The sequence below is a fragment of the Microcaecilia unicolor genome, chromosome 5 (assembly GCF_901765095.1).
Source record: "Microcaecilia unicolor chromosome 5, aMicUni1.1, whole genome shotgun sequence".
In the NCBI taxonomy this organism is placed as follows: domain Eukaryota; kingdom Metazoa; phylum Chordata; class Amphibia; order Gymnophiona; family Siphonopidae; genus Microcaecilia; species Microcaecilia unicolor.
Genome location: NC_044035.1, coordinates 252,861,574 through 252,887,506, shown reverse-complemented (window position 1 = coordinate 252,887,506; position 25,933 = coordinate 252,861,574).

Here is a 25,933-nt window from a genome sequence, read left to right as displayed (position 1 = left end):
ATAGAGCCCTAGATGATTCGGATTCAAATTTAAATGACTATTCGGCTGAATACGAATAATGTATTCAGGGCTGAACTGAATTAAATATGAATATTTGGTACAGCCCTAGAAGGAACTAAGAATCAGTTTTGGAGACAACTTCCTACAACTGCTTCTCTTTCTAATGAGAATTGGAATTAAAGTATGGGGTTTTTAAAACAATTTTTATTGTAATTTTCAAATAAAGAGAACAGTGGCTGAATTAGCCAATACAATCAGAATAACAATAAATTACCATCCTGGAAATAACAATTAACCATGTCAATTCGATAATGATATATGTGGTAAACAATGAGCATGAATAAGGACATGATTTCAAAAATAAAAAGTAAACCAAATGGAAAAAAGAAAATAGTGAAGGATAAAATGATGACAATGACAAAACCCCCAAAGATGGAATATTCATACTTTGATTTCTAAATATTTTTGCAGAGGTTTCCATATAGAAAAATATACCGTTGGGTTATTTTCTGATGCTTTAAAGGTTGTATTTATAATATACAAGGCACACAGTATGCCACCAAAATGTTCTATTTAAAATGGTTGCATTTTTCCATGATCCTAAAATCATTTGAAGAACAACTGAAAAGATGTAAGTTCAGTGAAGTATAGTGTGGTTATCTTCTAAGTTAAGATCAGGATGCAGTAATCAAAGAATTATTACAGAAAATGAGATTGTTACTTTAATATTCAGAATCTTTTACATTATTTTCCCAAATAGAGTCACCAAAAGCCATGTATGCTGAGACATTCATAGAACATATGTTGTAAATTTCCAACTGAAGAGTGACAATGCCAGCAAAGATTATTAACATGTCATTTTGCTTTATATTTCCATTCTAGAGTCCATAAAGCTCTATAACCTAAAAAGTACATAGATTGGAACAAGCTGGCTAATTGTGTTGGTCTGGAAATTCTGGTCCAAAAGTGTTCCCATAACATTGAATATGTTGTTAAATTTAGTTCTGCAGTCCAACAGGAAATCAATCTATTGTCTAAATTGAATATAGAATGATATAGCAGTTTGTGGATAAATGAGATAATTTTTCCCAGTCATGTATTAAGGACAGGTATAGAAGATGGGTCACGTAACATAGTAAGATAACGTGGAGGGGAATAATCGAACGGCGCCGGCGAGATACATGGCCGGCGATGTATTTTGGCGGTGCCGCAAACAGCTGGCCAGACCCGTATTTTCGAAAAAGATGTCCGGCCATCTTTTGTTTCGATAATACGGTTCCTGACAGCCAAATGCCTTGGATTTGGCCGGGGTTTGAGATGGCCGGCTTCGTTTTTTAGAGATAATGGAAAGTTATGTCGGCCATCTCAAACCCCAGCCAAATCCAAGGCCATTTGGCCGTGGGAGGAGCCAGCATTTTTAGTGCACTGGCCCCCCTGACATGGCAGGACACCAACCGGGCTCCCTAGGGGTCACTGCGGTGGACTTCAGAAAAGCTCCCATGTGCATAGCTCCCTTACTTTGGGAGCTGAGCCCCCCAACCCCCCCCCAAAACCCACTACCCACAAATGTACTGCACCCACTAAAACTGCTCCAGGGACCTGCATACAGCCTCTAGGACTTATTGCTGCTGTATAACTTTGGCACACCAGTTCACACCTGAAGTCTAATCTCTCTGAAAAAGTCCTTTCTTGAAATATGCATGTTTACTCACAGTTAACTGCAGATCAGAGGTTATGCCCCACTGGCAAAGAGTCCCCTGGTACTAAGATTAGCAGTAGGTCAGAGCTGGCACAATGGTGTACAATGCCCTCTTTCAGGGCCGGTCTTAGCAAGTGCGGGGCCCTATGCAGACCAATTTGATGGGGCCCCACCCTAGCCCTGCTCCCATCCTAACTCCGCCCCCACCCTAGCTCCACCCCCACCCTAGCTCCAGAGCTGGCCACCCCTCCCTCCGAGCTCCCGGGCCGCTCCCTCAGAGCTCCAAGGCCCCCAGCTCCAGGGCTTCCCCCCCTAGGGCTCCCAGCTCCAAGGCCCCCTCCCTCCCTCCCGGTCATTTTTTAACACCCCCTCCAAAATCCAGTACTAGGTATGCCGAGAATACAAAACACTCAGGACCTATAGAGCAATTCTACCATACCATAAGCAGTCATTTCTACGAATCACATAAAGAAAAGGAAAACATCTTAAAACACTACAGTGAGCACTAGAACATCAATTCACCTATTGTAAAACGAAACCAGACAGAATAGTACAGATCGTCGATCCTGCACAGTCAATGCCAACTGAAAGCCATGTCTTTTTCACAAACACAGATACACCCTAATCCACTATAGAATAAGTAATCATAAACTTTCTATTTAGACAAAATGAACCCCCAAGATGCCAGACTCTGCATACAATGCAACATCACAGAAACAGAAAATGTCCCCTAGTACTGTGCAAAATATAAAGACAGCACATGTAAATTTGAAAAAAACTAACAAATACCAATCACCACTTTACAAATTAACAAATAGAAATAAAACAAATATAGAACATAAAATAATACCATTTTATTGGACTAATAGATTTAGCTTTCAGAGGCCAAAACATCCTTCCTCAGGTCAATATAGTATAGTACTGTTACAGTATCCTATCCTGACCTGAGGAAAGGGGTTTTGTTCTCCGAAAGTTAGCCAAAATGTATTAAAATTAGTCCAATAAAAAGATTACCTTGTTTACATGTTCTATTATAAACATTTATTAACACATCTACAATACTACTTTATCCTAGAGCAAAAAAATAAAAATATATATTTTATTTACAGTTTGTCTCTGGTTTCTGCTTTCCTCATCTTCTTTTCACTGTCTTCCTTCCATTCAGCATCTGTCTTCGGTCTCTCTCTGCCATCCAGTGTCTGCCCTCTCTGCTGTTCCCTCCATCCAATGTCTGCCCTCTCTCCCTGCTCCTTCCATCCACATCTGCCTTCTATCTCTGCCCCTTCCATGATCCATCCACCATCTGCCCCTGTCTGCCCTCTCTCTCTCCCCCATCCATTCACTGTCTGCCCTTTCTATCCCTTCCATCCACTGTCTGCCCTTTCTCTCTGCCCCTTCAATCCACAATTTGTCCTCCCTCTCCCATCCATCCAGGGTTTGCCCTCCCTCTTGCTCCCCCATCCAGGATCTGCCCCTCTCTCCGCCCCTTTTTTCAGCCCCCAGTTCCAGCCCCACTATCCCACCAGTTCCCCATTTCAGCCCCAGCCCTTTACTCCCACCAGTCCCAAGCTTCAGCCCCCCAGCCACTTCTCCCTGTCCCCTTTTCAGTCCCCAGTTTCAGCTTCCAGTCCCAGTACTAGCCCCCTTATCCCACCTACCCTCCTTTTCAGCCCCCAGTCCCAGCCCCCTTCATCCACATGCCTTGTATTAGGGCCCCCCTTTTCAGAACCATTCTCCCACCTGACCCACGCATGCGCCATTTTCCCACCAGCCCCAGGCATGGCCCCCATTTTCCCATATGGCCCCTTCTCAGACCCCAGTGCCAGTCCCCTTCTCCCATCCGAGAACCCCCTCCCCAGTCCCCTTCTCCCATCCAAGAACCCCAGTCCCCTCCCCACCCGTCCCCTTCAACCATCCAAGAACCCCCTCCCCACCCCTTCTCCCATCCGTGAACCCCCTCCCCACCTCAGTCCCCTTCTCCCATCCAAGAACCCCAGTTCCCTCCCCACCCGTCCCCTTCAACCATCCAAGAACCCCCTCCCCACCCCCTTCTCCCATCTGTGAACCCCCTCCCCACCTCAGCTTTACAAATGTTAAGTATAGTAGTCTCCTTCCCATTTGAGAACCCCCTCCCCACCCTTCCCCCACCTGAGAATCCCCACCCCACACACCCTTCTCCCATCTGAGTCCCACCCCCTGACCCACCTACCAGCTCCGTTCTCCTTCTCCTGCCGCCCACCACCCTCACTGCCTTTAAAAAAAGAATTTGGAAGCGCCAGAGGGCCAGGCAGTGCCTCGTGTCTGCCCTGCTACTAAAAATCTCTTCTTCGACGTCATTGGGCCTTCTCACATTGAGTCCCGCCCTCGCGGTAATTGGAAGTTACCTCAGAGGAGGGCGGGACTCAATGTGAGAAGGCCCAACGATGTCGAAGAAGAGATTTTTAGTAGCAGGGCAGACACGAGGCGCTGCCTGGCCCTCCAGCGCTTCCAAATTCTTTTTTTAAAGGTAGGACAAGTTGGAAGCAGTGGGAGCGGGGCAACCCCACCCGCCGACATCCAGGGCGGACCGCCCCCACTACGCCGCCGTCGTGCACCGTCCGAGGGAGGGAGGGAGAACTGAGGCTCGGGAGATCGGGGCGGGGCGACCTCAGGCACGCCGCACAGGGCCCCCCTGAGCACGAGGCCCTATGCGGCCGCCTCGGTCGCCTCGCCTTAAGACCGGCCCTGCCCTCTCTAACGTGGGTACACAGGAAAGGGAACTAAAACTGGCTTACAAAAATGGCCACTACCGCATGCATTACAACAGGAAACAAAACAGGGCACACTCTGACCCAGTAAGCAGGGGGAAAGCACCAGGGGAGTAGAGCCTACCAACTACCAATACCTACACCCACCACAATGCATTGCTGATGTGACTCTGCAGTGCAAATAACAGAAAAGGTGTCACACTCACCCCAGAGCCACATCACAAGCAGGAAAAGGCTGTCGGAGGACAGAACACATTCTGCTGTCATGGAGGTGGGTACGGCATTTGAGGCTGGCATACAGGCTGCAAAAAAAAGTGTTTAAAGTGGGGGGGGGGGGGGGGGGTTGGTGGGAGGGGGTTAGTGACCACTGCGGGAGTACGGGGAGGTCATCTCTGCTTCCTTCCGGTGGTCATGTGGTCAGTTTGGGCACCTTTTTGTTGGTTGTGAAAATAAAAGGACCAAGTAAACCCAGCGAAATACTGCTTAACGCCGTATTGTTTTTCAATTATTGGCGAAAGCTGGCTATCTGGTAGCCACGCCCATACCCGCCCATGTCCTGCCTTCGCTTTGCCGCTGACACGCCCCTTTGAACTTTTGCTGGCGAGGCGACGGGAAAGCGGCGATGCTGTCAAAAAAAGCAGCTTTCGATTATACCGATTTCGCCACTTTTCCCAGATCGCCGGCCATCTCTCGATTTGTGTCGGGAAATGGCCGGCGATCACTTTCAATTATGAGCTGGATAGTAAGTGATGGCAGATAAAGACCTGTACGGTCCATCCAGTCTGCCCAACAAGATAAACTAATTTTACTTGATTTTTTTTTATTTATTTATTTTTATTTAGAACATTTATATCCCACATATTCCCAACATAGCAGGCTCTATGTGGCTAACAGCAGTTAAAGAAATAACAACATACTAATTCAGGGTGGAACAGAGAATAGGGATCAACATGGGGGGGGGGGGAAACAACAGGGGGAACAAATGAGGGACAGGGGGCAGTTAAGTAACAGTGGAGTCGGCTCTGTCACAGAGATAAGTCTTGAGGAATTTCTTTAACAGAGTGTGGTCGGCAGTCTCTTTTAATGATGATGGTAGAGCATTCCAGCAAATTGATGAGTGGGATTTGACACAAGAAAGTTGTTCGTGATTTCTTGTGATTCCTATTCCTTGGTCCAAAAAGTGGTAAGAGAGGTTGCTCCAAAAAAGGCCTTTGCAAATTAAACAGGTCATTGGGCAGTGATAGATAAGGTGCAACATGAATAATTTCAGCTAACGTATGAGCTTTAGGTTCAATGTGCATCAAAACTATTTCTGTTGCAAATGAAGTCACAGTGTTATATGCAGAGGACTTAGAACTACATTTCCTGTACAAGCAGCATGACAAAGCTATTCACCTTTGCCTGGGACCTCTTCTCATGGTCTTCTGTGGACATACAATTAGAATCCTGGCTGTACTATTCTGGGATACTGCCATGCTCCAAATGTAAATATAAGTATTTGTTGGACCAAGTGCTTAGAAGGCATCAGTCCCAACGTGGCAAGAACCAAACGGCTATCTCTATGATATATCTCACCACATCAAAGCAGAACAGTAAGTACACTAGATCTTTGTTTAGAAGCATTTGCACGATCTCAAAATAACAGTGAACCTACATAAGAATATTATGCAATACTTTATATGTATACCTGAGTTTGATTTGTCCTTGCCATTCTCAGGGCACAGACCGTATAAGTCTGCCCAGCACTCTTCTTGTACTAAAAGTTCTGAAACTAACGTCAAAGCCCCTTAAAATTTACACTCAAGCCCATCCCTATCTATTCAGTTACGATCAGGGCATAGACTGTAGAAGTCTGCCCAGCACTGGTATTTATTCCTATTGAGCTTCTTTTGATCATCTTGGTAAGCTGCAACCAGTTTAAAAAGTGCGAAGAAGGAAACTTGTATTTTAGAGACAGTTCATCAAAGTTATAAAATTGTTGCTTATGCATAAGATGATCCAGTGAGTTGATGCCAAAAGAATTCCAAAGAGGCCAGTATATTGTATTATGGTCAATGAGTAATTTAGGGTTATACCATAGTGACATATGGGATGACTGCTATCTATTTATATCCACATAATTGTCAGTAGATAACAAGGTAGAATGAGTATCTAAATATAATTTAAAATCAATAATATATGATGGAATAATGAAAGAAGGAATAAGCTGTACACGGATAGGGAACAGTAGGTCTCATTCCAGTTGCATCACAATCTACATTAGCATCAGATAATCAACAAAGTCCGTAACGTGCCAGTGAGACTCGGTGGTAAGCATAAAAGTCTGGACAGTTAACACCACCCTTGTCTTTGGAGGCTTTAAGTTTTAAGAGCAATCCTAGGTACCTTATTTTTCTACAAAAAGTTTACTAATTTAGGGCTTGTTTTACAAAGCCTTGCTAGCAATTCTGGTGTGGCAAATGTGACGAAGCCCATTCAGTTCCTATGGCTTTAGTATCTACTGTCTTATAAAATTCTTTAGAACAAAGACCTCCCCACCAAGAAAGAAACAAACAAAGGGAACCATTTAGTTATTGCTTCATCTATTATAATAAGATTTTTTTTTTTAGCTTTGATAAAGACAGGCTGCTCTGGGACCATTAAGCCATATACCTAAATATTTTAATTGCAATGGGGACCATTTAAAATTATGTTGTCCAGTATTAGATTAGATTGAATATGAATTGAGGGACATTATTTCTGATTTTTGCCCCAATTAATTTTTATAAACAGAAAAGGAATAAAATCTTTCATCAGTATTCATTAGCTGTGGAATTGATACCTGTGGTCAAGCTACAAATAAGAGTAAATCATCAGCATATGCTGCAATTTTAGGGCCTCTTATCAAACTGCGCTAGTGGCTCACGGTAAGGCCAACAGAGCCCATTCACTTATTTGCCCCCTAATTCTATAAAAATTGCACACACAATTTAATTGATTAATAAGCTAATTAGCATCAACATTTTTTTAACAAGCAATTATTGGCACTAATAAGATTTGTCATTTATGCATGTAAATTTAGGTGTGGGATCCATGCCTAAATTTTATGCACATCCCAAAAAAGGGGGCGCGGAAATAGGAGAGTCATAGGCTGTTCAGCGTGGATCAAGGGCGTGTTTTTTTTGTTATGCACAAGATTATAGAATAAGGGGGCTCTGCACCTAATTTTGGGGTCCTTTTAGAAAAGCGTGCCAAAAAGTGGCCTGTGGTAGTGTGGGCACATGTTTTGGACAGGTGCCAGACCATTTCTCTACTGCGTCTAAAAAAAAAAAGGAGGGTTTTTTGGGCCAGGAAATGGATGTGTGGTAAAATGAAAACCAGCATGTCTATTTACAGCCTGAGCTCTTAACCCTACCCATTGACTTAGTAGTGGTAAGGGCTCATGCGTTAACCCACGTGGTAACCGTCCAGCATGCACCAACTGCCGATTACACCCAGGAACACCCCGCGGTAGAAAATTATTTTCTACCACGGGTTTTTGGCGCACGCCAAACTCAGAATTACTGCCAGGGCACACGCTAGCTGGACGGTAATACGAATTTGATGTGCACTGCACATGCGTAGGCTCTTACATACCTTTGTAAAAAGGGCTCCTTTAGGTGCAAATATTTGCACCATGTTTTTGTTGGTGCAAATTGACATGACAATCAACGAAACAACTACCTTTCGCAAATCCCTCAAGACGTATTTCTTCAACAAAGCTTACAATGAAAACCCAGAACTGTACTAATCCACCTCTGAAAACACATCGTTTAAGAAAACACATCGTTTAATACTCCTACTAAATTCCTTCCTTCTTCTCTCTACTTCGTCCCCTAATTAATCTCTACACAACAATAATTGTACCTGACATCCAGGATTAACTGTTTATAACAAAAATATGTAAGCCACTTTGAGCCTGCAAACAGGTGGGATAAGGTGGGATACAAATGCAATAAATAAATAAATTTAAGCATGACCCCCAGGACTTAAGTGCTATTCTATAAACCGTGCCTAACTTTGGATTTTCCTATTAAGTAGACCTAACTTGTAGCGTGGGGAATTTTTCAACCAATAATCAATATTTTCCCAAACACATATATATTAAATCCAATTCTATAACATTTCAATTGATAATGTCACAGTGTGGCTATCAAACATTCTTCCTTTATTCGGGGATCTTCAGGTAACTTTGGATTTTGACATATTGCTGTTGATTCTTATTGTTATTCCTTAAACAGTGAATAATAATTTGCTTTTCCAGGATACTTCGCTTTTTTTTCTGTTAAATTTAAGTACTACCTGCCAAAGGCAAGCTTCGATTCTATACCCGACAGATAATTGAAGCCTTTAACTGAACATCTGTGCAAAGTCAGACATAACGCGTTGTGCTGGAGTTGGAAACCTGGAGCTCCTCTGGGGATCTTGCATACCTGTTACAGCTTAAACGCAAAAAAAACTGGGACAATGCAAGAAAGCAGGTGAGTCAGGAGCAGGCATCCTATAGCTCCACCGAGTGTCCTGAAAATAGGCCGGTCAGTCAGGTGCAGGAAACCGCGGAGTAGGCAGATATAGGGATCCTAGAACTGTACAGAGTGAGAGAATCCTGGAGCCAGACAAATACAGGGGGAATACGGGATGGCCAGAGCCTACGGACCTCGGAATTCGGCTGATGCTGCGGAGTTTAGGACTGGGAAGGGTGAGAAAGAACACGCCATAAAAATCACATTGTTAACAGGACATCTTTGAAACTCACCAGTTGTGGCTTGGGTCAATAGGAAGTCGAGAGTTCTGAACCAGGAACACCCTACCCAACACACAGATTCTGAAAGGTCCTCATTCTTTCCCAGCGTGTTGTATCCAAACCTTCGTTTGCTGCTTTCCTCTTTCCCCCGTATCTCAGTAATCCCGGCTGCAGGAGGCGGGGCAACACCTGAAGGGGCGGGATCACCAGAAAGGGATATAGACCCTGAAAGGCGGGGATATGGGCGGATCTTAAAAGTGAGAGGCCACGCCCGCGTGAAGAAAGTGAAACAGGACAAGAAAAGCAAAACAAAACACCATAGAGGAATCACAGAATTAGGCTCTTCTGAGGAACTGGTGCGAAAGTGGGGAGATGGCTCTGAATTTCTGGTGTGGTGGAACCTACTGACTCAGCTATGGGCGTGGCCAGCGTGAGGTGGGCGTGGCGGGTTCCTGCAGTTGTAACGTTGGAAATTCGTGCGTTAGCATTCAAACGCCTGCTGCTCCTTCTTTCTCACGTTTAAACTCCTAATTTTTTGAGGCTCGGGCAGTAAAAAAAAAAAAAAAAACCCGAAACAAACAAACAAAACGAGGGCACTAAAGGAAAACGAAATTTAAGATCGAATGAAAAATCAAGTTATCAATAAAATTTATAAAAAATTTTTTTTTTAAAAAGTACTCTGGAGATCTACTATAACTTTCCTTCTTTTCATGTTTGTCATTTCCACTACCTAAATTAGACTCTCTCTGATCATTTTAAATCCTATACCTACCCATACAGTTGTTTCGTGCTTTATTATCAACCACCACTGATTTCGCTGTTCTCACCGGTATCTGTAGTGTAACATTTCGTTAGGTAATAGGTTTATTTATGCGATTCTACGTAAATGATCTAAAATTAAATTGCACAGTAGCATTTATATAGGAGGAACGTGTGTGTGTGTGTGTGTGGGGGGGGGGGGGGGGGGGGCTTTCCTTCTGCGCAGACTAATCGGAAACAATTTGCCTCATCTCTGCAAAATGGGTTACGCTTTGAAACGAAAGTAGCAACCGAGACAACCCTGAATATCCAAACAAAGCGCACGTCAACATTTTCTTTTGTCGATTTGCAGATTATTTCTCTCTCTTGTCCCCACTTTTTGGATTTTCTAATCACGTTAAACCAAACCTACCAAGGATCCACATTTCATAGGGACAGATTAAAATGCTGCAAGAGAAAATTCCCAGAAAACACTACAGAATACTGTCATAGCAATCGCAACAAAACTATTCCTGGAGTGTGGATACCGTGCTAGGAATTGCAGAGATTCCAGGGGTGTGTGGTAACATTTACAGTAGGGGATTACAACAAGAGGGGCTCAAGGGCACCAACATAGCATCTCCCACCAACACAAAAGCAACACTCCCACTGCACTGTACCTCTCACCGCTACAAAAATAACAAGAGGGTTCAGGGCTCAGCCTACCAAAGCACCAACAAGAAGTCCTGCAGCACCTTCCGCCTCCAGAAAAACAAAAGAGAGTCTCTTTCACTATAGCACTTCTCACCTTTCCAAAAACACAGCTGCTTAGGCATACTTTTCATCACTCACTCCAACAAAAGCAAGAGGAGCCCCGTGGTCTTAACGCCATACCTCCCATTCCATTATAGATTGTACAGAATGCACTTAGTACACCAACTCCTTCCATGCCTTGGGTACAGCTATATACAAAAATTATCTTAAAATTTTCAAGTCGAACCACAAGAAAAGATAGTATAATATACAGAAGAGCAGCAGATGATCGCAACAATCACACTGGTTGATGAAGATGTAAAGATGCAACAATTATCATACAAATTATCCTAGTGGAAATGCAAACCTTCACCTCACTACACAAGTGACCCAGCAGGTTGGATGTTGCTGGCTATTAGATTATTCCAGAGCCCTGAGTTTAGGCAGGGAAAGATGGGAAACCTGTATATGCTTTTACCCAGAATTGGGGGGGGGGGGGGGGTATAAAGGCATTCTGAATAGGGAGAAATATTGCAGGTGATACCACTGTAGCTGGCAGCTGAAGTATCCTTATCAATGCGGATAGAGTAGGTAGGCAGACCTAATGGACCAGATGGTCTTTTCCCACTGTTATTTAATATGTTATTATAATGGAAGCCTAAGCCTTGCTGCCAACAGATCCAGATCTGGATGGACCACATGGTGAGCAGGAAATCATAATAGCTAAGGCAAACCAGCAAAGTTCAAGAAAAATGAAAATGAAAACAATATACTAAACAAGCAAGTCTTTAAAAGTCAGAGAACAACACTGTACTACAACCAGAGGGATACATTTCAAAACTATATTACTAACCAGCTTATTTTCGAAAGAGAAAAACGCCTATAGTGCGACCTAAATCGGGAGATAGATGTTTGTCTCGCAAAGGCGCCCAAATCGGTATAATCAAAAGCCGATTTTGGGCGTTTCCAACTGCACTCCATCGCGGAAATGAATAAAGTTGACGGGGGCGTGTCGGAGGCGTGGTGGAGGCGGAACTGGGGGTGTGGTTATCAACCGAGGAGAGATGAGCGTCTTTAGCTGATAATCAAAAAAAAAAGGCGTTTTACCGCGATTTTGGGTCACTTTTTTTGGACCCTTTTTTTGCTCCAGCTGCCCAGATGACCACTGGAGGGAATCGGGGATGACCTCCCCGGACTCCCCCAGTGGTCACTAACCCCCTCCCACCAAAAAAAACCCCACTTTAAAAACTTTTTTTCCAGCCTATATGCCAGCCTCAAATGCCGTACCCACCTCCATGACAGCAGAATGTGTTCGATCCTTTCACAGCCTTTCCATGGGTCAGATGTGGCTCTCGGGTGCAGTACAGGGTCACATCAGCATTGTATTGTGGTGGGTGTAGGGTATTGGGCTCCGTGATTTCATTAGCTTGTGTTACAGTCTCACGATGTTGGTAGTTGGTAGGCTCTTCTCCCATGGTGCTTTTCCCTCTGCCTACTGGGTCAGAGTGTGCCCTGTTGTGTTTCCTGTTGTAGTCCATGCGGTAGTGGCCATTTTTGTAAGCCAGTTTTAGTTCCCTTTCCTGTGTTAGCCACGTTACAGAACTTAATTCTTCCCTTGAATGTGGCTGAAAGAGGGCATTGTACAGCATTCTGCCAGCTCTGACCTACTGCTCATCTCAGTACCAGGGAGACTCGTTGCCAGTGGGGCACAACCTCTGATCTGCAGTTAACTGTGAGTAAACGCGGTTATTCCAATAAAGGACGTTTTCAGAGAGATTAGTCTTCAGGTGTCAACTGGTGTGTCAATGTTATATAGCAGCAACCAGTCCTAGAGACCTGCGTGTATGCAGGTCCCTGGAGCACTTTTAGTGGGTACCGCAGTGCACTTCAGCCAGGTGGCCCCAGGTCCATCCCCCCCCTACCTGTAACACTTGTGCTGGTAAATGGGAGGCCTCCAAAACCCACTGTACCCACATGTAGGTGCCCCCTTCACCCCTAAGAGCTATGGTAGTGTTGTACATTTGTGGGTAGTGGGTTTTGGGGGGGGGGGTTGGGAGCTCAGCACCCGTGGTAAAGGAGCTATGCATGTGGAGCTTTTTCTGCAGTCCACCGCACTGACCTATGGTGCCCAGTTGGTGTCCTGGCATATCAGGGGGGCCAGTGTACTATGAATCCTGGCCCCTCCCACGACCAAATGGCTCGGATTAGGACGTTTTTGAGCTGGGCATTTTAAGTTTCCATTATCGCTAAAAAAAACAAACGCCCAGCTCAAAAACGTCCATTTTTTCGAAAATACGGTTCGGCCTGCCCCTTCATGGACCCGTTCTCGGAGATAAACGCCCATGGAGATAGGCGTTTCCATTCGATTATGCCCCTCGCACGCCTGTTATGATAATGAGGAATTTGAGCAGGATTGATATAATCATTGTACCAGAATCACACAGAATAACAAACACAGCAATCCACCATATGCTGTAAAATGTGTATTCATGACGCTGAAACATGTACAATAGTTTTTAGTACAATTGCAATAGGCGCCCGTATAAGAGGCTTGGGGAGGCTAAGCCTCCCCAGCCCAAATGCAACCTTCCCAATCTCTGGCGGCAGCATATGATATAAACTGGAGCTTCCCCTCCCAGCACTGCATTTCTGCCCGACTCTCCGCTCCCCGACCCAGTGGCCGTCAATAAACAGACCATGCGCGGGACCATAGAGCTCTGCTAAACGTTGCTGACAGCTCTGTCGGTTCCCGCCCGAACAGGATGTTGCATCATAGCTGTCAGCGCCGCCGTGCAGCGATCCGTGATGGCCCCGCGCACAGTGTCTGCCTACCGACGGCCACTGAATCGGAGAGACACTGCGGGTACTTCAGAAGTTATTTAAGGTGCTGCGTGCTGGAGAAGCAGATGCCATTGGGATCATAGGCGGTCGGTGGCTAGGGGGAAGAAAAATGAGAGAGAAGATAATGCTGCAGCTGGAGGCAGGAATTGGGAGGAAAGAGAGAGGATGATCGGGGAGGGAAGAGGTTGAGACACAATGCTGGATATTTGGGGGGGGGGGCAGACAGAGAAGCAAACCTAGATGTTTTGGGGGAGAAGAGGCAGAGGGCAAAGCTGGATATTAGGGGGAGAGAAGAAACAGAGGAGCAAAGCTGGATATTGGGGGGTGGGGGTAGGAAGAGACAGAGCTGGATAGTGGAAAGAAAAACAGGCAGTGCTGCATGGTGGAAGAAGAGAGAGAGAGGGAGGAGCAATGCTGGAAGGTGGGGGAGAGACAGAGGTGCATTGTTGTATGGGGAGAGACAGAGAGGAGATCCATATGGTATGTGAGGTAGGGTGAGGTGGGAAAGAGAGAAAGAGGAGATCCTGGGTGCCTGGGGCAGGGGAAGAGAGAGAAGAGATGCTGCATGGCAGGGAGGATGAAGAAAGTTAGATGGAGGGAGAGAAACAGAGAGGAGATTATGACAGGCAGGGAGAGAGACACATACACAAGATCCTGGATGGTTTGGTGGAAGAGAGAGAAAGAGGAGAAACAGATCCGTTATGGATGAGGGGGAGTTGAACAATGACAAAGAGAGTCCAAATCTCCCGTAAAAATAACCAAAAAACAATAAGAACGGAAGATGTACAATGGTGGAAATAAGTATTTGATCCCTTGCTGATTTTGTAAGTTTGCCCACTGACAAAGACATGAGCAGCCCATAATTGAAGGGTAGGTTATTGGTAACAGTGAGAGATAGCACATCACAAATTAAATCCGGAAAATCACATTGTGGAAAGTATATGAATTTATTTGCATTCTGCAGAGGGAAATAAGTATTTGATCCCCCACTAACCAGTAAGAGATCTGGCCCCTACAGACCAGGTAGATGCTCCAAATCAACTCGTTACCTGCATGACAGACAGCTGTCGGCAATGGTCACCTGTATGAAAGACACCTGTCCACAGACTCAGTGAATCAGTCAGACTCTAACCTCTACAAAATGGCCAAGAGCAAGGAGCTGTCTAAGGATGTCAGGGACAAGATCATACACCTGCACAAGGCTGGAATGGGCTACAAAACCATCAGTAAGACGCTGGGCGAGAAGGAGACAACTGTTGGTGCCATAGTAAGAAAATGGAAGAAGTACAAAATGACTGTCAATCGACAAAGATCTGGGGCTCCACGCAAAATCTCACCTCGTGGGGTATCCTTGATCATGAGGAAGGTTAGAAATCAGCCTACAACTACAAGGGGGGAACTTGTCAATGATCTCAAGGCAGCTGGGACCACTGTCACCACGAAAACCATTGGTAACACATTACGACATAACGGATTGCAATCCTGCAGTGCCCGCAAGGTCCCCCTGCTCCGGAAGGCACATGTGATGGCCCGTCTGAAGTTTGCCAGTGAACACCTGGATGATGCCGAGAGTGATTGGGAGAAGGTGCTGTGGTCAGATGAGACAAAAATTGAGCTCTTTGGCATGAACTCAACTCGCCGTGTTTGGAGGAAGAGAAATGCTGCCTATGACCCAAAGAACACCGTCCCCACTGTCAAGCATGGAGGTGGAAATGTTATGTTTTGGGGGTGTTTCTCTGCTAAGGGCACAGGACTACTTCACCGCATCAATGGGAGAATGGATGGGGCCATGTACCGTACAATTCTGAGTGACAACCTCCTTCCCTCCGCCAGGGCCTGAAAAATGGGTCGTGGCTGGGTCTTCCAGCACGACAATGACCCAAAACATACAGCCAAGGCAACAAAGGAGTGGCTCAGGAAGAAGCACATTAGGGTCATGGAGTGGCCTAGCCAGTCACCAGACCTTAATCCCATTGAAAACTTATGGAGGGAGCTGAAGCTGCGAGTTGCCAAGCGACAGCCCAGAACTCTTAATGATTTAGAGATGATCTGCAAAGAGGAGTGGACCAAAATTCCTCCTGACATGTGTGCAAACCTCATCATCAACTACAGAAGACGTCTGACCGCTGTGCTTGCCAACAAGGGTTTTGCCACCAAGTATTAGGTCTTGTTTGCCAGAGGGATTAAATACTTATTTCCCTCTGCAGAATGCAAATAAATTCATATACTTTCCACAATGTGATTTTCCGGATTTAATTTGTGATGTGCTATCTCTCACTGTTACCAATAACCTACCCTTCAATTATGGGCTGCTCCTGTCTTTGTCAGTGGGCAAACTTACAAAATCAGCAAGGGATCAAATACTTATTTCCACCACTGTACAGAAAGACCAAACTAAAATCACAGGTGTAAAAAAGCCAAATTCCTTTATTAAGACCCTACACGGTCCATGTTTCGGCCAAAGAGGCCTTCTTCAGGGGTCTATGGATTGGCATATATAGATATTCATCCAAAGGTTCACTCAAATAAGACAAATCTTTGAAGATAAAATTCTTCAGCTGGGTAGGGAAGTCAGCAAGTGAGTCCCCCTGTAATGTAATTTTCTTTCATGAAAAGGCAGCTGGATGGGAGAACTTCCCTGCTGCCACCCATATGTCAACATGTCAGCAAGCAGCCATGCGCGACTGTGACCTTCCTCTTTCCGACCGAATCAGTGGTAAGTTGGCCCTCCCTCATGAAATCATGCATATGGGCTTTGCTCATCTAGATGTTCAGCTTCAGTCATCTGACCACTACTCGGAGAGATGTTTGTCATAAACAGCATAGCAACATCTGACCCCTTGTCAGACCCCAGTTCCAGCTTCAGACCCCTTCTCCCATCTGAGCACTCCCCTCCCTAGTCCCCTTCTCCCCTCTGAGTACCCATCTGAGCTCCCCCACCCTCCCCAATCCCCTTCTCCCCTCTGAGCACCCATCTGAGCTCCCCCACCCCTCCCCAATCCCTTTCTCCCCTCTGAGCTCCCCCACCCCTCCCCAATCCCCTTTGAGCACCCATATGAGCTCCCCCACCTAGGCCAGTCCATGACGGATAAGTTTGATGTTTTGAAGGAATACCATATAATTAATTCACTACATTATATTTTCTGATGATCAAACTCAGTGGGCTATTTGTATTAAAGGATTTTTCACATTTGGGGAACAATTCTATAACCTGGTATCCATAAATAAGTATCCAGAGAGGAGCCTATCCTATAATGGAATGCAGGCACCTACTTTCCCATATAGAATACTACTGAAACTGCAAATATATGTGCCTATAATTTACCCATGAGCACTTACATCTATTCTAGTCTACTCTGGTTATTTGTAACCCATCTAATCCTTAAAAATGCTGGGTCAGATGTTGCTATGCTGTTTATGACAAACATCTCTTCGAGTAGTGGTCAGATGACTGAAGCTGAACATCTAGATGAGCAAAGCCCATATGCATGATTTCATGAGGGAGGGCCAACTTACCACTGATTCGGTCGGAAAGAGGAAGGTCACAGTCGCGCATGGCTGCTTGCTGACATGTTGACATAGGGGTGGCAGCAGGGAAGTTCTCCCATCCAGCTGCCTTTTCATGAAAGAAAATTACATTACAGGGGGACTCACTTGCTGACTTCCCTACCCAGCTGAAGAACTTTATCTTCAAAGATTTGTCTTAATTTGAGTGAACCTTTGGATGAATATCTATATATGCCAATCCATAGACCCCTGAAGAAGGCCTCTTTGGCCGAAACACGGACCGTGTAGGGTCTTAATAAAGGAATTTGGCTTTTTTACACCTGTGATTTTAGTTTGGTCTTTCTGTACATCTTCCGTTCTTGTTGTTTTTTTTTGAGGGGGAGTTGAGACACACAAACACAACCTGGGTGAGGGAAAAAGATGGAAAACAGGGGAAATGAAGCATGGATAAGTCTGAGTGGTCAGAGAGGTAGAAAAATGGAAGAAAGCAGAAAAGAAAATATTAGTGCCAGAGATGGATGTAGTAGAAGATGTGAAGAAGACATGCGAAGAGAGAACAATGATAAATGGACAGGAGATATGGAAAGAGTTAAAAGAAGACAGAAAGGCAGTAACCAGAGACTGCGACCTGCATAATTAGAAAAATTAGATGCCAGATAGCAAAGGTAAAATTATTTTAAATGTAGAATGAAGCAGTGGCGTAGCAAGGGCGGGGCGGTGGGGGCGGTCCGCCCCGGGTGTCAGCAGGTGGGGGGGTGCTCCGCTCCCGCTGCTCCACCCTGTCCTCTCTTTAAAAAAAAATCGAAGCGCCGGAGTGGCAGGCAGCGCCTCCCGTCTGCCCTGCTTCTAAAAATCTCTTCAACGTCGTCGTCGGGCCTTCCCACATTCAGTCCCGCCCACGTCTAAGGTAACTTCCTATTACCACGAGGGCGGGCGGGACTGAATGTGGGAAGGCCTGACGACGACGTTGAAGAGACTTTTAGTAGCAGGGCAGACGGGAGGCGCTGCCTGCCACTCCGGCATTTCGATTTTTTTTTTTAAAGAGAGGACAGGGTGGGAGCAGGCGAACGGAGGTGCCTGATAGGTGTGTCGGGTCGGGGTCGGGTGGGAGGGGGGACTCAGATTGGGGAGCTCAGAGGGGAGAAGGGGATTGGGGAGGGGTGGGGGTGCTCAAAGGGGATTGGGGAGGGGTGGGGAGCTCAGAGGGGAGAAGGGGATTGGGGAGGGGTGGGGAGCTCAGAGGGGAGAAGGGGATTGGGGAGGGGTGGGGGTGCTCAAAGGGGAGAAGGGGATTGGGGAGGGGTGGGGGAGCTCAGAGGGGAGAAGGGGATTGGGAAGGGGTGGGGTGCTGAAAGGGGATTGGGGAGGGATGGGGCAGCTCAGAGGGGAGAAGGGGATTGGGGAGCTCAGATGGGTGCTCAAAGGGGATTGGGGAGGGGTGGGGAGCTCAGAGGGGAGAAGGGAATTGGGGAGCTCAGAGGGGAGAAGAGGATTGGGGAGGGGAGGGGTGGGGGAGCTCATATGGGTGCTCAAAGGGGATTGGGGAGGGGTGGGGGAGCTCAGATGGGTGCTCAGAGGGGAGAAGGGGATTGGGGAGGGTGGGGGAGCTCAGATGGGTACTCAGAGGGGAGAAGGGGACTGGGGAGGGGAGTGCTCAGATGGGAGAAGGGGTCTGAAGCTGAAACTGGGGTCTGAGAAGGGGGCAGGAGGGAATATGGGTCCATGCCTGGGGCAGGTGGGAGAACGGGTCTGGGGCTGAAAAGGGGGGATGCAAGGCATGTGGTGGATGAAGGGGGCTGGAACTAGGAGCTGAAAAGGAGGGTAGTTGGGATAAGGGGGCTAGTACTGGAACTGGGGGCTGAAAAGGGCAGGGGTTGATACTGTGGGGACTAGGGGCTTTAAAGGGGACAGGGAGAACTGGCTGGGGCTGAAGCTCGGGACTGGTGAGAGAAAAGGGCTGGGGTTGAAACTAGGGGCTGAAAAGGGGACAGGGAGAAGTGGCTGGGGGCTGAAGCTTGGGACTGATGGGAGAAAAGGGCTGGGACTGGTGGGATAGTGGGGCTGAAAAGGGGGGCAGGTGGGAGATGTGGGCTGGGGCTGGAACTAGGGGCAGGTGGAATAAGGGGGCTGGAACTGGGGGTTGAAAATCCTCATGTGTTCAAAGCAGTTTAACAAAGAAGAATTCAACATATAGGACTAGATTCTGTATACCATACCTAAAAAAATCAGCGCTAAAAGAAAATACTCCTAGGCGTATTCTATAAAGTATTCCTAAATGTAGGCGTACTTAATAGAATAAGCCTAAATTTCCATGCAGTTTATAGAATATGCTGAGTACCCGTCTGTTCAACTAAATGTAGTCACGGCCAGTTACGCCAAGTAAAACTTGGTGTAAATGTCAATGCCTAAATTAGGCATGGACGGGTGTATTCTATAACAATGCACACAGATTTTAGAAATGCCACACCCCCTTTCTAACTATGCGACTTAGAGTTTATGTGCATCACGTTACAGCATACACTTAGTTCTGCATGTAAATTCTAATTAATGCCAATTAGTATCAATAATTGCTTGTTAAGTGACAATTATCGGTGCTGATTGACTTGTTAACTAATTCATTTGTGTACGCAAATCCAGAATATGACCGGATTTGCAGTGCAAATTAAGTCATGTTATATAGAATCCAGGAGATAATGTTGAGAATTACAAAAATCCAGTGCAAAAGCAACAGCAGCAATAATATAACACATCTTAAAGTATTTAGGAAATAAATATATATTCAAATATTTACAAAAGAGAACATAAGAAGACTGAATTCTGATCTGTAATGGAATCCATTCTAAATGTTGCTGGCTTGAAACATGGATGAGATATCTAACATTCATTTAAAGTGAGTATATTTAATTGAAGGATAACTTAAAGTTAGGTCAAAAAGTGCAACAAGTTCCTAGTTGCAGGGTACGTAATGAGCTGAGAAAGATATTTTGAACCTAAATTGTTTAAAATCTTAAAAACTAAGGGCCCCTTTTGCAGGGGCGTAGCCAGACACCCAATTTTGGATGGGCCTGGGCCCAAGATGGGTGGGCAGAAGAACCCCATCCCAAAGGTGATTTGAAGGTCTTTCCTTCTCTCGCCTGCATGCCATATGGTCTCTCAAATATCCCCCCTTCTCCTGCACACCTTTTAAATAGCAGATTTTCACCGGCAGTAAGCAGCAACTAATACACAGTACTCATGTTGGCCCCACATCCTTCCCACTAATGCAGCTTCCTGTTTCTGCATTGGTGGGAATAAGTCAGAGGGGAAGGCTTTGAGGCCGGTGTGAGCAGTATGTATCAGTCGCTGCTTCCTGCAGGCGAAGATCTGCTATTTATAAGGTATGCAGGAGGGACAGTTGTTGGGAGTTTTCAGCTTGGGAATCTCTGCCAGCCACATCATAGGTGTGCTGCTACCACCCAAGCCCACCCTTGGCTACGCCACTGCCCTTTTGCCAAACTGTGGCAAAAGGGGGCCTGTGCTGGCATTGGCGCTTGTTTTTCACATGTGACGAGGCCCCCTTTTACCACAGCTGGTAAAAGGGAAGTCTTTGTTTCCTGCAGGAAATGGCCTTGCGGCAAGTAAAGCACTTGCCGCGCAGCCATTTCAGGGGAAGCCCTTACCGCCACCCATTGAGGTAGCGGTAAGGGCTCCTGCACTAACCGGGCAGCATGCGACACTGCCCGATTACCACTGGGTACACCCCAATGCTACAAAAATAAATATATTTCTGTTGCAAGGATATTTATTTATTTAGATTTTGCTCATACCTTTTCAGTAGTAGCTCAAGGTGAGTTACATTCAGGTAGTCTGGATATTTCTCTGTCCCAGGATGGTTCACAATCTAAGTTTGTATCTGAGGCAATGGAGGGTTAAGTGACTTGCCCAAGATCACAAGGAGCAACAGTGGGATTTGAACCGGCCACCTCTGAATTGCAAGACCAGTGCTCTAACCACTAGGCTACTCTTCCACAGCATGCTAGGGGTGAGAAGTACTACTGGGCTGCTGTGGTAACCCATCGGTACTTACTGTTTAGTGGGCTTACTGCTGCTTATTAAAAGGGGCCCATAGTGAGCAGTTTTTAAGCCCAAGTGAAAACATCCAAGTGCTCGTCAGGGATGTCTTTTTTTTAATTTTTTTTAAGAGAATGGGTGAAGGATGTCCTTCGCTATGCCTCCGTCCCTGGAATGGCAGTTGAGGATGTCCAAAATATGGATGTTCCTGTGAGAAGGATGTCCATGCCTGCTATGCCTCTGACACCCCCTTTATTTATTTGGATTTTGGATCACAAGTAGCAGCAGTGGGATTTGAACTGGCCACCTCTAGGATTGTAAGACCAGTGCTCTAGCCACTAGGCCACTCCACTCCCTTGAAATTTGGCTGTCCCTGGTGGGGGGGGGGGGCAGTTCAGGACGTCCAAAATGTTTGAAAGAAGGGCGTCTACACCTTCGCTATGCCTCCACTGATACACACATACCTCCCTTCCCAGGGACCAGCATACTGCGATGGACCTGAGTATGACATTTCAAGCTGGCAAAAAAAGTTTTTAAAGTTGTGTTTTTCAGGGTGGGAGGGGGTTAGTCACCACTGGGGGAGTCAGGAGAGGTCATCCCCGATTCCCTCCGGTGGTCATCTGGTCAGTTTGCGCACCTTTTTGAGGCTTGGTTGCAAGAAAAAATGGATCAAGTAAAGTTGGCCAAGTGCTCATCAAGGATGCCCTTCTTTTTTCCATTATTGCTCGAGGACGCCTATCTGTTAGGCACGCCCCAGTTCTGCCTTCGCTACACCTCCGACATGCCCCTGGGAACTTTGGTCGTCCCCACGATGGGAAGCAGTTGGGGACGCCCAAAATCGGCTTTCGATTATGCAGATTTGGGCAACCCTGAGAGAAATACGCCCATCTCCCAATTTGTGTCGAAAGATGGGTGCCCTTCTCTTTCGAAAATAAGCCTGAATGCCTCCAAACTGGCAAGGTGGTACTCGAAACCTGGCTTGAGAAGTGCTGCTTTATAACCCCAAGACCTATCTCCTTTTGTATACGCTTCTTCACTTCAGTTGGCTTAGCCACTCACTAAGCATTCTTCTTTAGTTGCTGGTTGTAGTTAGATTTGATTTTTTTGTCATTTCAGGTGGTTTTTACATGTGTGCTTGCTGTCAGAGCCCCTCAAGCAGGCATTATAACACATGGAACTGAGGGGTCATTTTACAAAGGCGCACTGAAAAATGGCCTGCGGTAGTGTAGATGCGGGTTTTGGGCACGCGCAGAATCATTTTTCAGCACACCTACAAAAAAATGCTTTTTAAAATTTTTGATGAAAATGGACGGCAAAATGAAAATTGTTGCACATCCATTTTGGGTCTGAGACCTTACCACCAGCCATTGACCTAGTGGTAAAGTTTCACGCGGTAACTGGGCAGTAATGACCTATGCGCGCCAAATGCCACTTGGCGTGCATCTGATATGTGCGGCTAAAAATAAAAATTTCCAGATGCGCGTATTGGACGCACACCAAAACTGAAATTACCGCAAGAGCCACACGGTAACTCCATTTTGGAGCATGTAGACGCTTACGTGGTTTAGTAAAAGGGCCCCTGAGTGTGGTGTCAGATTAAGAGTCTGCTGCACAGTTCATGGCTATAGCTTTTTTTTTTTTTGTCATTGCAAGTGGCTATGACATATTTAATTATCTCATGTATGAGATAAGTGTTTTTTTTGTTGTTGTATTTTCCCTTTAATCTTTTAATCTTTTTGAACTGTTGAGTCATAAGTTGAGAGGGATGTATATTGTTACAATTCTGTACCTAATGAACTATTTGAAACACAGTGTGAAAAATAGTTGACATTCTTAGTAGCCAGGATACATGATTAGATTAGAATGGTGCCTTGTCATTAGACTTTCTACATATTTACTATGCTCATCTATTGCATTGTTAATAAGAACTAGTAGTAAACATTTTTTTAGTCTCTAAATTAGTTTATCTGTGAAAAGCTTCTTATTAATGGATTAGTGACTGTTAAAGCAAACATTGTGTTTCCAATTACACATTAATATCAACACTGTACTGTTGGAAAAAACAAAAACACAAGTTACAGATGCAATTTCATATGGCTGTGCATTTTTTAAAATGTGGATTTTGCCCCAATTTTCATTGATTTATTTTTTTTTTTCGATCATTGTACACATTGATTTTAATAAAATGCTTTAAAAATACGTTAGAACTTTTAAATGCTTGCAAACTGTGCTTGCTTCAATTCATAGGCTACAAAACTTTGTAAAGGCCAAATTCAAAAGAACAATACAATCTTTTATTCAGTCATACACAAAATATAAGTACAACTAAAAATCTTTTGAGAACAGCATAATCCTGAAAACTAAATAGTCAAATAAAATACCTACCTAATCCAAAACTCAATAAATCATGCTTAGAAGAGCATGGGGCTTATTTTCAAAGCACTTAGATTTACAAAGTTCCATAGGTTACTATGGAATTTTGTAAGTCTATGGGGTCCTTTTACTAAGGTGCGCTGAAAAATGGCCTGTGGTAGTGTAGGCACAGGTTTTGGCCACTCACAGGATAAGTTTTCAGTGCAGCTGTAAAAAAATGCCTTTTTGGGGGGCCGAAAATTGACGTACGGCAAAATTAAAATTGGCGCTTGTCCATTTTGGGTCTGAGACCTTACCAGCAGCCATTGACTTAGTGGTATAGTCTCAACACACATCAAAATGCCAATTACCGCCCGCACACCAGAAAATAAAAATATTGTCTGACGCGCATATCGGACGCACGTCAAAAATGAAATTACCACCTGGGCCACACGTTAGCTGGGCGGTAACTCAGAATTGACACACATTGGATGCACGTAAGTGCTTACGCGGCTTAATAAAAGGACCCCTAAGTGCTTTGAAAATACACCTCCATACCACCCAGTCAGCAATAACTCATCACAGTTGCCCCTGAGGAACTCATTAAGTAGTCCATAGCTGATCAACTCCATCATAGATAGTCAGAACCACATTTCCAAATATGAAGACACACAATTCCTTCACTCAAGGGTGGGTACAATAAGTGGAGAAATCAAACGGGCGCCTCAAACAGATGCTCGCAATCCATATACTAGCAATGATCCATGTATATAGCACCAGTATGCAAGAAAATGCTATAATCCCAAAGGACCATAACTAGCCACCACCACAGATGTATAAAAGTTCACAGCAAGCATGAATTTCCATCTTGTTGCTGATGCTCCACTTTTGCGGGAATGTGGAATATCTGTTTTAATACTGCTGAACTTTATTTAGAGTCTCAAGAAAAAGATCTGGGTGTCGTTGTAGATAATACGCTGAAATCAGTGTACGGCGGTGGCCAAAAAAACAAAGAGGATGCTAGGAATTATTAGGAAAGGGATGGTGACTAAGATTGGAAACACTATATTGCCTTTGTATCGCTCCATGGGGCATCTGCACCTTGAATATTGCATTCAGTTCTGGTTGCTATATCTCAAAAAAGATATAGCAGAATTAGAAAAGGTTCAAAGAAGAGCGACCAGAATGATAAAGGGGATGGAACTCCTCTCATATGAGGAAAGGCTAAAGAGGTTAAGGGCTCTTCAGTTTGGAAAAGAGATGGATGAGGGGATATATTATTGAGGTCTATAACTCTGCGGTAGAGCTACTGTGGTGTTGGCACATGCCATTCCAGAACTACTGCCAGCCTACCACAGGAGCCAGTGCTAATGATGCCCCCAGTGTGCGCCACTTCTGGCACAACAGAAAATTCTTTTTAAGCACCGGGGGCTTATCCGGCAGTAAGCGGGCAGTACTGCATGCTGCCCAGTAACTGCCAGGTTAGCATGGGAGTCCTTACCTCCTAAGTAGGTAGTGGTAAGGGTTCCCCCCAGAAATGGCCACGTGGCAAGTGTGCACTCACCGCACAGTCATTTCCATTTTTTGCCTTTTACCCACTGCGGTTAAAGGGGCCTTGGCATGGGGCAAATCCATGTGCCAATGCTACCACAGGGCCCCTTTTACCACAGCTTGGTAAAAGGAGCTCTTAGAGAGCAGAACTCTTAGAAGTTTGTCAAATATATATTACATTAGTGCAATATAAAGGTATCACCTACAACCTGTTTGTTGTCCCACATATCCAAGTGGACTAATCCAGTAGTCACCCTTCTCTGCTCCAGTAAACTACAGTGGAATCAACCAAACTGGGCTTTAAGATCCTATTAGGGTGCACGTCTTCTTCAGATTCCATCTTGTTGAATAGTGAGCGAAAACAAGTTCTGCTCTAGAATGATAGGCCCTAGTCCATGCTGTTAGTCTATAGGTTGGAATTGAATTATATGACATTTAGGGCCCTGTTTACTAAGGTGGACTAGCATTTTTAGCACATGATAATGCTAGAGACACCTTTATATTCCTTCGGATGTCTCTAGCATTAGCGCATGCTAAAAACGCTAGCGCACCTATAGCGCGGCTTAGTAAACAGGGCCCTTAGACAAGAAGTAAAAACAGGACTTTTTCCATAAGGAGTGTTTTAGGCTGGTTTAGCTCCTATTGGGAGGGCTTAAGTCCTATTGTGGGGGTAAGGTGCTTTGGTCTCACTTCTTTAACCTCTGCCAGTTTGGTGCTCTTCCTAGAGGGAGTGCAGAACTTTGGTGCCACTTTTTAAATTATGTTTTTATTATTTTACTATTTCATTAAAATGTGACCATTTTGCTATGTCTGGCACAAGGAAAATAGTACATAAATACATTAAGGGGTCTTTTTACAAAGGAGCGCTGAAAATGGCCTGCGGTAGTGTAGGCACGGGTTATGGGCATGCGCAGAATCATTTTTCAGCGCACC